This window comes from Protopterus annectens, chromosome 1.part1 (assembly GCF_019279795.1).
Source record: "Protopterus annectens isolate FY-2018-M chromosome 1.part1, PAN1.0, whole genome shotgun sequence".
Taxonomy (NCBI): domain Eukaryota; kingdom Metazoa; phylum Chordata; order Ceratodontiformes; family Protopteridae; genus Protopterus; species Protopterus annectens.
In genome coordinates, this window is record NC_056726.1 from 909,043,742 (window position 1) to 909,056,269 (window position 12,528).

Below are 12,528 nucleotides of genomic sequence, written 5' to 3' on the forward strand. Positions count from 1 at the left end.
GTAGTGTAAGAGTTGTTTATGAAGAACATTGTGTTAAATCTTTGTCAGCTTTTAAACTTGGAGAAATAAGAGTGTATTTCCAGGAAGGTGGAACCATTGCTAGATCTTTACTTACTACAAGTTCATAGGGTCATAGTTGTTTACTAGGCTAATGACCACAAGGGCCTTTTTAAGCCTAGCCATACATCCCAAATCTCTGAAAAGTTCTAATACCCTTGATAAGTGTAAAGATGGACCTGGGAGATGAACCATTTGCAGGTTACCTGTGTCCATTAGAGACTTAGCTGCCAAACCAGGTATGAATTTCCAGTTTCCCATCCAATGGTCCAAGTTGCACTTGAAATGGGTTAGGGAGGAACTCTGCTTCACATAGATGGGGAGGTTCCATAGGCGGGTAGTCTCTGGGATACATACCTATCTCTCTAGCAGGTCCTATTTATATCACAAGCAAGGTTTATGTTTTTAGAATGAGTAATTCTGATACTGTTTGTTTTGTGGCTATGCAGGAGGTCCATCAGAGTGGGCTCTGACACTGCCCTGTATGCCAGACATAGATCTCCCCTCAAAAATCTGTAGGAGACAGAATACAGGGATAGGGCCTTGAGGCAGTCTGTATAGGGCATATTACTTACTCTCTGTATTCTTTTAGTAAGAAACCTCTGGGGAATTTCCAGTTGTTGGATATATCTGGTTAGGTACATACCAAAGGGGGCATTATACTCAGTGATAGGTCTGATGAATGCCAAATACAGTGGAACAATCACTTCCTTGGACTTAACACCATACCTTTGTTTATAAGTTGTGCAACATAAAATTATTTCCTCACCACTGTAGACACATGATGATCAAAGGCTAGATTACTATCTATGTGTTTCCCTAAGTCTCTGACTACTGGGTCAACTCTAAGGGGTGTTTTGTCAATATGATAGTTACCAGGGATGGACGACTTCCCAGTGGATACTATTATGCATTTCTTGACATTTAGTTTTAGTCCATGGCTCTGACACCAGTTGTTTGTCTGTGTCAGCCCTTCCTGGAGAACATTTGTGTCAGTGTGAGATTCAATGACAGCTCCTAATTTGCAATCATCTGCAAACTTAGTCAGGCAAAGACCACTGACACTGGCCTTGACTTCTGAGAAGTAAATGCCAAAAAGGAGTGGTCCAAGTACTGATCCCTGAAGGACTCCACTTGTGACTGGCCTCTTTGTAGAGGTGGACTCTCCAAATCTAACTTCCTGAGTTCTGTCTGTGAGCCAGTTGGCTATCCACTGGGAGACATACCAGTTTGTACTTAACCTCTTGAGTTTGTCAACAATGCCTGAGTGGGGTTTTGTGTCAAATGCCTTGGCCAGGTCAAGGTAGGCAGTGTGAACGATTTTGCCCTCATCCATTAATTTGGTGACCTTTTCAAAGAAGTCCACCGGGCTGAGTAAGCATGATCTGCCCTTGTCAAAACCAAACTGGGTTGGGTCCAGTGTCTGGAGGTTTACTATATTTCTATTGAACATCTCCATGACATTTCTTTCCATGGCTTTACATATAAGATTAGTGAGACGTATGGGTCTGTAGTTTCCAGCGTCTGTAGATGGCCCAGCTTTGGGCAGAGGGATGACTGTTGCCTTTCTCCATTCATGAGGCATGCAGCTTGTTTGGAGGCTACAGTTAAATAGTAATTCCAGAGATCCTGATAGGTCTTGTTTCATTCTATTTAGAAAGCATCCTGGAGATATTGTCTAGGCCCATTGATGCAATGTTCTTGGTCTTAGAGAAAGCATTAAGGACCTGTTCCTAGTGATAGTAGGGGGGAGTTATATTTGATATTTCCTGAGGAAGGGTTGCGGGGAGAGAACAGTAAAGCCAGAGCTGAATTTGTTAGCCAGGAGGTTTGCTATATCTTCTGGCTCAGTATAGGTGGCTCCATTTACAATGGGCTCTGCAGACAATTGTGTATTGCCTTTGAGGTTGCAGACATACCTAAGGAATGCTTTGTGGTTGTGCTTGGCCTGGGATGCCAAACATACCTCAAATTTGGCTTGGGTAAACTTTATTTGTCCTTTGAGTTGTTTGTTTAGTTTGATGACAGTACTTTTATCCTGCTGGGTGCTGCACCTCCTAATTTTTGCCATGATTTTTTTCCTCCTATTATACATCTGATTGATTTTGTGATCCCACCAGGATGTTTTCTGAGTTAATTCTGTAATTCTTCCTGGTGAGTACAGCTGCCTCTATGCAGCTATTAACATGCTTTTACATGGTTTATGTAAACAGTTCTGCACAGCCTGAAGTGTTCTCAGGGTTTATGGAGGCTTGAAATTTTGTGATGTTCTCACTTAATAGCAGAAGGTTAGCCTTAGAATAGTTTCTGAATATTTCCAGTTTAACTGGGGTTCCAGGTTTTATTTTTACTTCAAAGGACATCATTTTGTGGTCTGACCTACCAGGGAAGGCATTACATTAGGGGGTGTGTAGCAGCCTCCCATATTAGTAAGGAGCATATCCAGTATGGTTGAACCCCAGTTTGGTGTATTTACTATCTGATCTAGGGAGTTTGTATTTACAAAATCCAGGAATCTCTGTGCATGTACGTTTTGTGTCATATAGGATTCCCAGTTAATAGTGGGGTAATTAAAGTCACCCATGAACATGGTATTGGGTTGGATTGGATTAGTGTTTCTAATAAGTTTAAATAAATGGTATGGGTCCCCTGAGTCATAGAGGGGGACTTATAGATTGCAAGAATTGGTATTGGATTTTATGTATGGTAACTTGAACATGGAGCAGCTCAAGTGCATTGTCCTGTTTGACCAGCCTTGAAATATATTAATTTTTGGTGTAAACAGAAACACCTCCACCTTTAGTGCCTGCTTGTGAAGTAGCTGATCTAAATGTGTGGAAGGTGTTATAACCTTGCAGTGTAGGTGTACTCTCCACAGCTTTAAACCATATCTCAGTGACTGTACAGAGATCCAGCATTCTCTAGGGTAAAGAGAGCTTCTAGGGAGAAGATTTTTTTGTTTAGACTCCTAGCATTGAGGAGTAATACCTTCAGATTTTCTTGGTTTTGATTTGCTATGTCAGAAGTACTTTCAGTTTGGCATTGCCTAAAAAAGGCACTATGAGGGAAGACAATGTTTTAGCTAATATTTGAAAGCCTAGAGGGATGAGGTGCAGACCATCCCTGTCAATACCGTGTGCTCTGTTGACCATCTCCTTCCACGCTGACAAATATTGAACCTCTTAAGAATGACACCAGAAACTAAGCCAATTATTAAAGTCAATCATCTTTTGTTTGAATTGCGGCATCATCCTTTGGGAAGGTAAAATGCTGCTCAATACTAGGCTCATACCAGCTTGAGACACGTATTCTGAGAGCTCTATGATGTCTGTCTTCATACAGGCTAGGGAGATAAGTTTCAGGTCATTTACTCCTACATGGGCTATGAGTGAGTCATACTGGTAATTGTGGTCCAGTGACCTGAGTAAATATGTAATGTGGTGGATCCTAGACCCTGATTATCAACTGACTATAACTTTTTCCTTGCTCAGCTTGGTGAGAGGGACATCAGTGTGTCTCATGATGGAGTCTCCAATTACTAGAATGTTAGATTGTGTGGTGACTTGCCGTATGGGCTTTAGAGGCAGAGGTTCCATGAGATGTAGCTATATGTGTTGTTTTGAAAGAGCACATCTGGGACTACAAAAGGTATTTCTTATGTTTACTTTGTCTAAGAGATCTTTGTGGTTTAGGAAGGTTACATGTAAGTGCCTCAGTATATGCTGGTCGATATGTCTGCTTTGTGTTGTTCGTGATGGGTGTAGTATATGTACTACTGACAACCTTATTGATATTAAGAGTACTTTTATGTGAAGGCTTTGCCTCCAGTGACATTGTGTAAATATATCTCTGACATACCACATCAGTTTGTTTGAGAATTAACTGGTTGTCAGTAAACATGAGGCAATTTCTAAATTGCCTCAAGATGCCCATATCCGCCAAGCCGGTAATGGAGACAGTAGGAAAGTTCATATCCATGGCAACAGACCCTTTTTTATTGATTAGACTGTTGGAGTGAGATTATCAATCACTGTCAGGAGTATCCGGTTTGCAACTATGTGGACAGTGCTTGTCACTGCAAACTAGTTACAATATGTGCAACTAGATATTGGAGAAATCTCAATTGTACTTTTACAGGAAAAATGTCACTCAAGGTGTTTGCATCTATACAGGGCACTGCCAAACACTTGAGGGGAAATTAATATGTAGACCTTGAGAATTTAAGATTGAAGTATTTGGGCAAATATTCTGAAGTTAGAAACAAATCAAGCAGCACTTACTGAAAACAAAGAATTAGCTTGCCAAGAATGATGAAATGAGGGGAGTCGCATGAATGGCTACTGCCTGGCTACTGCTAATGCTGATCTCACCATAGCTTCACTCTTTTGGGATATAATGCTTCTTTGCTTCTTCTCTTACCAGAAGCAAAATGTTAGCACCAATCCCAAGAAGAGAAGTAGGCCACAGCCTGTTTGCTAATCTACAGTCTTGCCCCGGATGATGCGAGGGTCTGTAGGCTTGTAGCCATTTTCTGGTAAATGCCTCAAATAGCAACCAGCCCAATCAGGTATGTTAAGCACAGATACTCACTCTCCAACCAGAAACAGCCAGGAATCAATGCACTCTGCTCCTACTCTCACCAGGATCAGAGTATAAGCACATATTCCAAGCTGTCACCTATATAGCAGTTATTAGGCTTTCTGGTGATCAGCTATCTCCAGGAAATAATGTCACTGTATTCCTTCTCTCACCAGTAGAAAACAGAGCCACTAATCCCAAGATGACTACTGAGAGGCAGAATGTGCACTTTCCAATAACTGGTGGACTTGCAATAGATGTTATTGAGAATACTTCCAGCTAAATGCTCAAAGCATATTTAGACATAATTTTATATAATTCAGGTATTATACCATCATTTACAGTGGCTTTATTGGGCTTTAAATATTGATTTCAGTTTTGATTTCGACATTGAAATAGGTTTATCAGTTAATTTCATTTGATCTTATGATAGTCTATTTTTAGTATAAATTTTTTATAAATGTTCTAATTACATTTTAAGTATCCATTGTTGAATTATTTGATTATTTTTATTAAAATGAGATCTAAATATGTCTAGGTTATCTTCTGTTCCAGTAAGCTTTTTTTATTAATAGAAAAATATAATTCTCTATTATGATTAGAGTTAATAATCACTTTTGTTCTAGTAGCTAGCTTATGCATGGATTTAGGATTTATAGAATAATTAGTTATTTTAATCCTTTCTAAATGAATCATGATTTTATGGTGTAAAATATCTACATACTTACTATTTAATCTATTTATTTCTTCTAAGTTATTATTCCATTTTGACTATCTTCCTTGAATCTTTCATATTAGTTATATAAGCAAGAATGCTATAAATGGAGATGCTGAAATTCAGCAAAACTTCAAATGTTATCACATTACAGTCTGAAAATGGGCAACAGACTACCTTAACTTTACCTAATCTATTAATAATATCATTTGAAACATACACTCTATCTATTTGAGATTGTGTACCATGTCTGTGTGAGAAATGTAAAGAAAAAACAAGTCTGGCACTGAAAATTCAGTAATATCTCTAATATTAAATAAATAAATAAATGTTATTAATGCGTTTACTGACACAGGTTTTCTCCACTTACTAATAGTATTCAAATATCTATCATGTAATATAGCTAAAATCTCCTGTCAGAATAATACTACCCCTTGAAATTTGATTTTTTTCTTCTAATTGATATTTAACAGCTTGAAACCCCATTTCAGGAAACCAGTATACATTGATTGTTTGTTTGTGTCTTTCGGCTTTTCCCGGTTAGGGGTCGCTACAGCGGAACTCCGGTCAGCTAATGATTGGTAGTGGATTTTTACGCACCGGGTTACCAGCCCTGACGCACAACCTTCAATGAAGGCATGCCCCATTCACGTATGCCTCCACACAGAAGACGCTCTAGCTGAGAATCGAATGGGACAGCATCTTGCTATGAGGTGACAACGCTCCCACAGCACCACCACCGCAGCTCTTATAATTTCCTTTTAATCTCTAGAGTCACTGAACAAAACATTCTCTTTTCATCATTATGCGTATTTAAAATTATGGACATTAACATGGAATTCTTCCATAATATAGCTGCCCCTCTTTTCTTTTCTTTATAATGTAAACTAATCAAAACAGTAAAATACTTTGTATTAAGTCTGTCTGTATCCTCTTGTACTAAATGTGCTTCTTACAAAAAAATAATCTGAGAAGTAAATATCTTTAAAAATGTATGTAAGCTACCCCTTTTGCAACCATTATTCAGTCCACTAACATTAATGGACATACAATTTAAGTAAGTCATGTTGTAAATATAAACAAAATATAAGTAATAACCTCAAGAATTCACAATTGCAATATTACCAAAGCATTGCTTCCAGAAGTGCTGAACTGCTTATTTTTAACTACATGCAAGTTATCAGTGAAAGTAGACACCACTAAAAGAAAACTAGCAATTCTACCCAAACATTCCTACCAATCAACAAGTATATGTCAAATACCACTCTGGTGCTATTGGAAAATAGAATAAATGAAAGGTCTCAACCATTAATAAAATAAGAGAAAATAGAGGTTATACATTATTATGTTCTAAATGTTTAGTATTTACCTATTAATTATTATAAATTTAAACTAGAAAAAGTATATAATACAATTATTTGATTATGTTATGACCTAAAATGCATAACAAATAATAAAATATTCAAATCATCTTTTTCATTTTAGTAAGAAAATTGGATTTATGGGTTTTACTCAACAGATTATCACTCACTAAGAATAATTAGACTATGAGGGTAATTTAGTAAAGGTTATACAGACTTTTTTCTCCATGTAGGCATCATGGCACACGGCTTACATGAAAGTAAGCAGGTTTGTGATTCAGTAAACAGAGCTGGGTGGCGCGCATGTATGCGCCAACATGGAAGTATCCATGGCATGGAAAATCACCTCATAAGCAGGTGAAGTGCATGCAAATGAGGAAGGTAGAGCAATCCAGAAAGCAGATAGGCAGTCTTTCAGACCCCATGTTGGTGTCCATAGTGTACATGGAAAAACTCTGTGTACAGGAATTTAAACAGACAACAGGGGCTGCAAAAGTGTAGTTTGATGGACAGAAATAGTATAGCAGACACAGATGTGTGCAAAATTATCCATGTACCTAGAACAGTATGGGAAATACCTTAAAACAAATGTATTTTTTTCTTTATATTTTTATTGATTTTCACAAACATGAAGCATATATGCAAACATTTGTATCATAGAAATATTTTCATACTGTATGTTTAAAGTAAGAAAACTAGTCTAAGAAAATTACAAAACAAATTATTTACAAAGGATGTCTACACTTGACATACTTCTGTTTTCTTGAATATATTTTTATGTAAAATTATAGTTTATTGCAATCATTACTTTCTAGCACTTTGTTTACCTTTTGCCAATCAATGCTTAGAGATGTAGATCATTCTGTTCTTTCCTTGATTGTTTTCAGTTCCAACTGCAAAACTGATGATGCCATGCTTCCATATTGCTTAAAACTTGGTGGAGCTTCAGATTTCCAATTTTTTATGATATTTTTTCTTGCTATAGCAAGGAGACTCCACATAATTGCATATATCTGCCTTGGTACACAGGTAGGTACAGGTGCATTAAACAAAAATAAGGATTTTGTAAGTTAAAAACTATCAGTGAAAATAGCCTGTAAAATAGTTTATTTTATCCCAGTATTATTTAAATCAATGACATTCATAGAACATATGTTGCCAATCAGCTGCTAATTGTGATTTACATCACCAACATCTAGTTTTCTTATAGTGTATTAATTCCCAATTTGTGTGGTGTTAGGTATGTTCTATGTATCAACTGCCATGTAAAAAGTTGCCAGTATAGTGAGAGGGATGTTTGTTTTGGGGATGTAAGAACTACATTTTTTTCTTTGTCTGGTATCTGACCATTAATGATTTTATAATAATTCCAGATATTTTGTTTATTATGAATTCTTGTTTTTTAACTAATTTATATATTATTGATAAAATTATTTTCCCATCTATGGGTTGATTTGTTAATATTATTATCTGATCTATAAACGTAGGAACCACTTCTCTAATAGTCTTTTGCATTGTTGCCCATTTGTTCAGAATAATTTGTCTTAATCCCTGCAATACTAGCCATGTATTATTTTCAAGGTTGAATTTCCTTGTAATCTTTTCTATTGTTAGTACTTTTTCAGTGCTCATCAACTGATGCCAATAAATCAAACCCTTCTTACTAAGCATTTTAACTGCTTCTGAGTCATAGGTTATGACATTGTCTTGTGTGTATGCTATTGGGTATAAGAAAAAAGACCATGCTTTTATGTCTGGATTATTGTTTATAAAGTGTTTAAAAGCTTTTAGAGTATTAGCAATGAATTTAGAGTTTAAGTTTTTGTATTTATTTGCTGCCATATATTCTTTTAGTAACCAAAGCAAGCTATTTGATAATATTTCCATCTTTTTACTTATTGTAGCGGGAATGTTTTTTAACCAGATTTTTTCATGCACTAATTTCCATTTAGAGGTATATTCTTTATTTATCCAAAGAGATAGTGTTTTTAAAACTAACGACTGTATATATCCGTGCAAGTCTGGTAAACTTATCCCACCCTCTTCCCAATCATCAAAATGGTGTCTTGAGGCTACCCTAGGTTTTTTAGGGTGCCATAGAAATTGTATTACTAGATTATCTAGTTGCTTTAAATATGATTTGGAAGGTGGTAGAGAGAAATCTTGTATAAAGTACAGAATATTTGGAAATATAACCATTTTAATTTTATATATATATATATATATATATATATATATATATATATATATATATATATATATATATTCTTTCTTCCATGGTGAAAGATAATTTATTCCATTTTTGTGTAAGTTCTTTAATATTGCCTAGGATCTCTTTATAGTTTAACTCCACTGTTATATCCATGTTATTTACTATTTTAATTCCTAAATATTTGATTGCATTGTTTTAGATATGTATTTATGGTATTCTTCATTTGATACTTCTTTATTTATATTTATAAGTAGTATATTTGTTTTATTTTCATTAAATGTTAGATCTGATATCTTCTGAAATTGTTGTATTACATTCCATAATTCTTTTAATGTATTATTATCTTCTTTTAAAGTCAGCAAGATGTCACACATAGTTGAATCTTTAACTGAAGGTAGGTATCTAACTAAATTCCTTGAATTTTTTGGTTGCATGTATGGAGTTTGCCAGTGGTTCTATAACTAGTGCAAATAACAATGGTGAAATTGGACAGCCCTGTTTTGTGCCTTTTGTGATAGCAATAGACTCAGATAAACTGGAACCTATTTTTATATATGCCAAAGATTTATCATAAAGGGTAAAAGTTTTTTGAAAATTCATATTCATCTAATACCAACCAGAGATAGTTCCAATCGACTGAGTTGAATGCACTGTTGATATCCAGACTAATAACATTCATTTAATTTTTTGTTGTGTTTTTGAAGTCAATAAGGGACAGGATTCTTTTTTATATTATCATAGGTGTTTCTATTTTTAATTAATCCAGTCTGGTCATCTTCTATCAGTAAAGGTAGTATTTGTTCCATTCTGTTTGCATTAATTGCCATGAATATTTTCTGCATCCAAAAGCACTTACATTTACTTGGATACATTAAACAAATTGACTTGTTACATCCTTGCCTTTGTTTTAGTTTTAGCTTGGTTTGTGATTGTTTTAATTTTGGTTTATGAATATTTTGTAATCTATATTTAGTAAGGCTATAGATTTATATGAAGAGCATTCACAAGGATTCTTACCTTGTTTCAAAATTGGTGAAATGTGAGTATATTTCCATGAAGGAGGGCTTTCTTTACCTTCTTTAATCGATATGAACACACTTAGTAGTACATTTAAGGCATTGTTAGTTAGTAATTTAAACATCTCTGGTGTAATATTGTCAGTACCTGGGGCCTTCTTTAATTTTGCCTTCTTGATTTGGGCTTTGATTTCTGACATTGTTATATTTTTGTCCATTAATTTTTTTGTGATCCTCTAGTAGCCTTACTTTGCTATTTGTTTTAAGGAATTTTCCGAGTACTTCACTTGCTTCTATTTTATTTCTTTGGCCATTGTGTTTATGAAAGTATACTCGAAATCCTTCTAGTATACCTTCTAAATCTGACACCTTTCTTTTATTGTCTATATTGTATATTTCTTTTATTTGATTTTCCTTTATCATTCTTTTAGTTCTGTTAGCTATTTGCCTTTGATTTTTAGAATTCATAGAGTAAGGGCATAATTTAATAATTTCTAGATTAATCATTATTTGATGATATAATATTTCTAAGTACTTTTTGTTTGTATCTTCAAGTTCTTTTTCTAAACCATGTTGCCGTTATGAATGCCAAGTTTCAATTTGTCTATTTTTGTTTGCAAGTCTGCTAGATCTTTGTTCCAAAGCTTTTACTTATTTCTGTACCAGGCTACTGCTTTTCCATATAAATATGCTTTTATTGCATCCCATATGTATATGTCTGAAACATCTCTTGTAAGGTTTATACCTAGAAATGTTTGCATCTCTGTAGTGTAGTATTGTTTGAATTCTTTGAGGTTTGCTATATAGGCTGGCATCCTCATAATTGTAGTCCTTCTCTTAAAGTTAAAATCCATTTCAAATGTTATCACACTGTTGTCTGAGAATGGGCATGTCATCATTTTAACTTTATTAATGTTTGTAGTCAGGTCTTTTGTTTTATATACGCTGATCTCTGTGTATTCTGGAAAAGGTGTTATGTCTATGAGAGAAATGTATAAATAATAGTCAACCTTGTTCTGCATATTCTTTAATATCCATTAAATTATATAAATCAATGAACTCTAACTAGTTTTGCTAAAGGTGATTTTTTACATGCATTTTTAGCATTTGTATACTCTTCTTTCATTATGCAATTAAAATCTCCTGCAATTATTATATTACCTTTGGAATGCTGTACTGTATTTTCTAAATATTGTTTAGCCACTTTGACTCCCAGTGCTGGTATCCAATAAATGTTTACAAGTGTGTATATTAAGTCATTAACTGATATTGTCACTAAAGAAAACATCCCTGAGTTGTCACTAACTGTATTTATGATTTAGGGCATTAAAGTGGCATTCCTCCATAGTATTGCTGATCCCCTTCACTTCTGATTATATTCTGAACTTACTAATAGTGTATAATTATTTGTGTTGATTTTATTAATATCTTGCCGTATAAGGTGTGTTTCTTGTAGGAATACCATTTGTGCTTCACATAGCTTTAGATATCTTTGTAAGCTTTCTTTTTTACAATGATTATTTAGTCCATTGACATTAATAGAGATACATTTCACAGTTGGATCAACATTACCTTTATATTTACCCATAATCATGTTTTTGTATTAATAAACAATTTTGTATGTGTGCAAAGGATGACTTGTTATTCTTTTCGACTGATATAGATCCACTGCATAGATGCCCATTTAAGATACAGAAAAACTGTTCTCACAAAAATCTATTCTTTAAAGATAAACAACCATCCATTCCCTTCATTGGAAAACAACATCCCATCCTTGAATGGATTTACCATTCACTGATCGCACTTATCTCCTATTCAGCATCTTCCCTCAGCTTCCCCATCAATAAATATAACAATAGAAGCATCACATTATTTTTTCCGTTTTATGTTTAACAAATCTTGAATTATAGAACTGTACAATATAAAATTAAATACTATTGTAAATGCTATTATATAGTTGTACTCTTACCTAATAATTAAAAACAGCATAACTAATCTTAAAACACAACATCGCTCTAACATAGGCTTTATGTACAGTTTGTCTCACTAAGCTGATCCATATCATTGCAAAAGCATTTGCAGTATAGCAGATTTTGTATCATATAGTCTACATCAAAATTAAATGACACTGTACAATCAGTGTATTATTTGTTTTCAGTTGTTGCTTTTATATATGCACATCCTTTTTCTCATGCTTACATTTCTAAGTAACCCGTTATGTTAGTAGTTCTCTACATCATGTTTTAATATATGTTCAAAAAGTCTGTTAATATTTTATACTCCATATTCTTGTTTCCACAGGTATTACTGTTTTAAGCATTCTTAGCTCGTGTCTAGAGCTTACAGAAACACTGTTGATTAAGTTTTATATGAATGTCACATTTTTCATGTGTAAATATTCCAATAAGCTTCACGTTTTAAGGCATTACGTGTTTTATCATCAAAGCAAATTAATGGAAACATTGTTTTAACTGTCACAAACCGAAGATTTCACAATATAATGATATATCGTAGGTTCATAGGTAGGTACTAGGCTATTGGTCCAAGGGCCTATGTAAGCCTAGCCAACAAGGTTCCCTGGCTTACGCC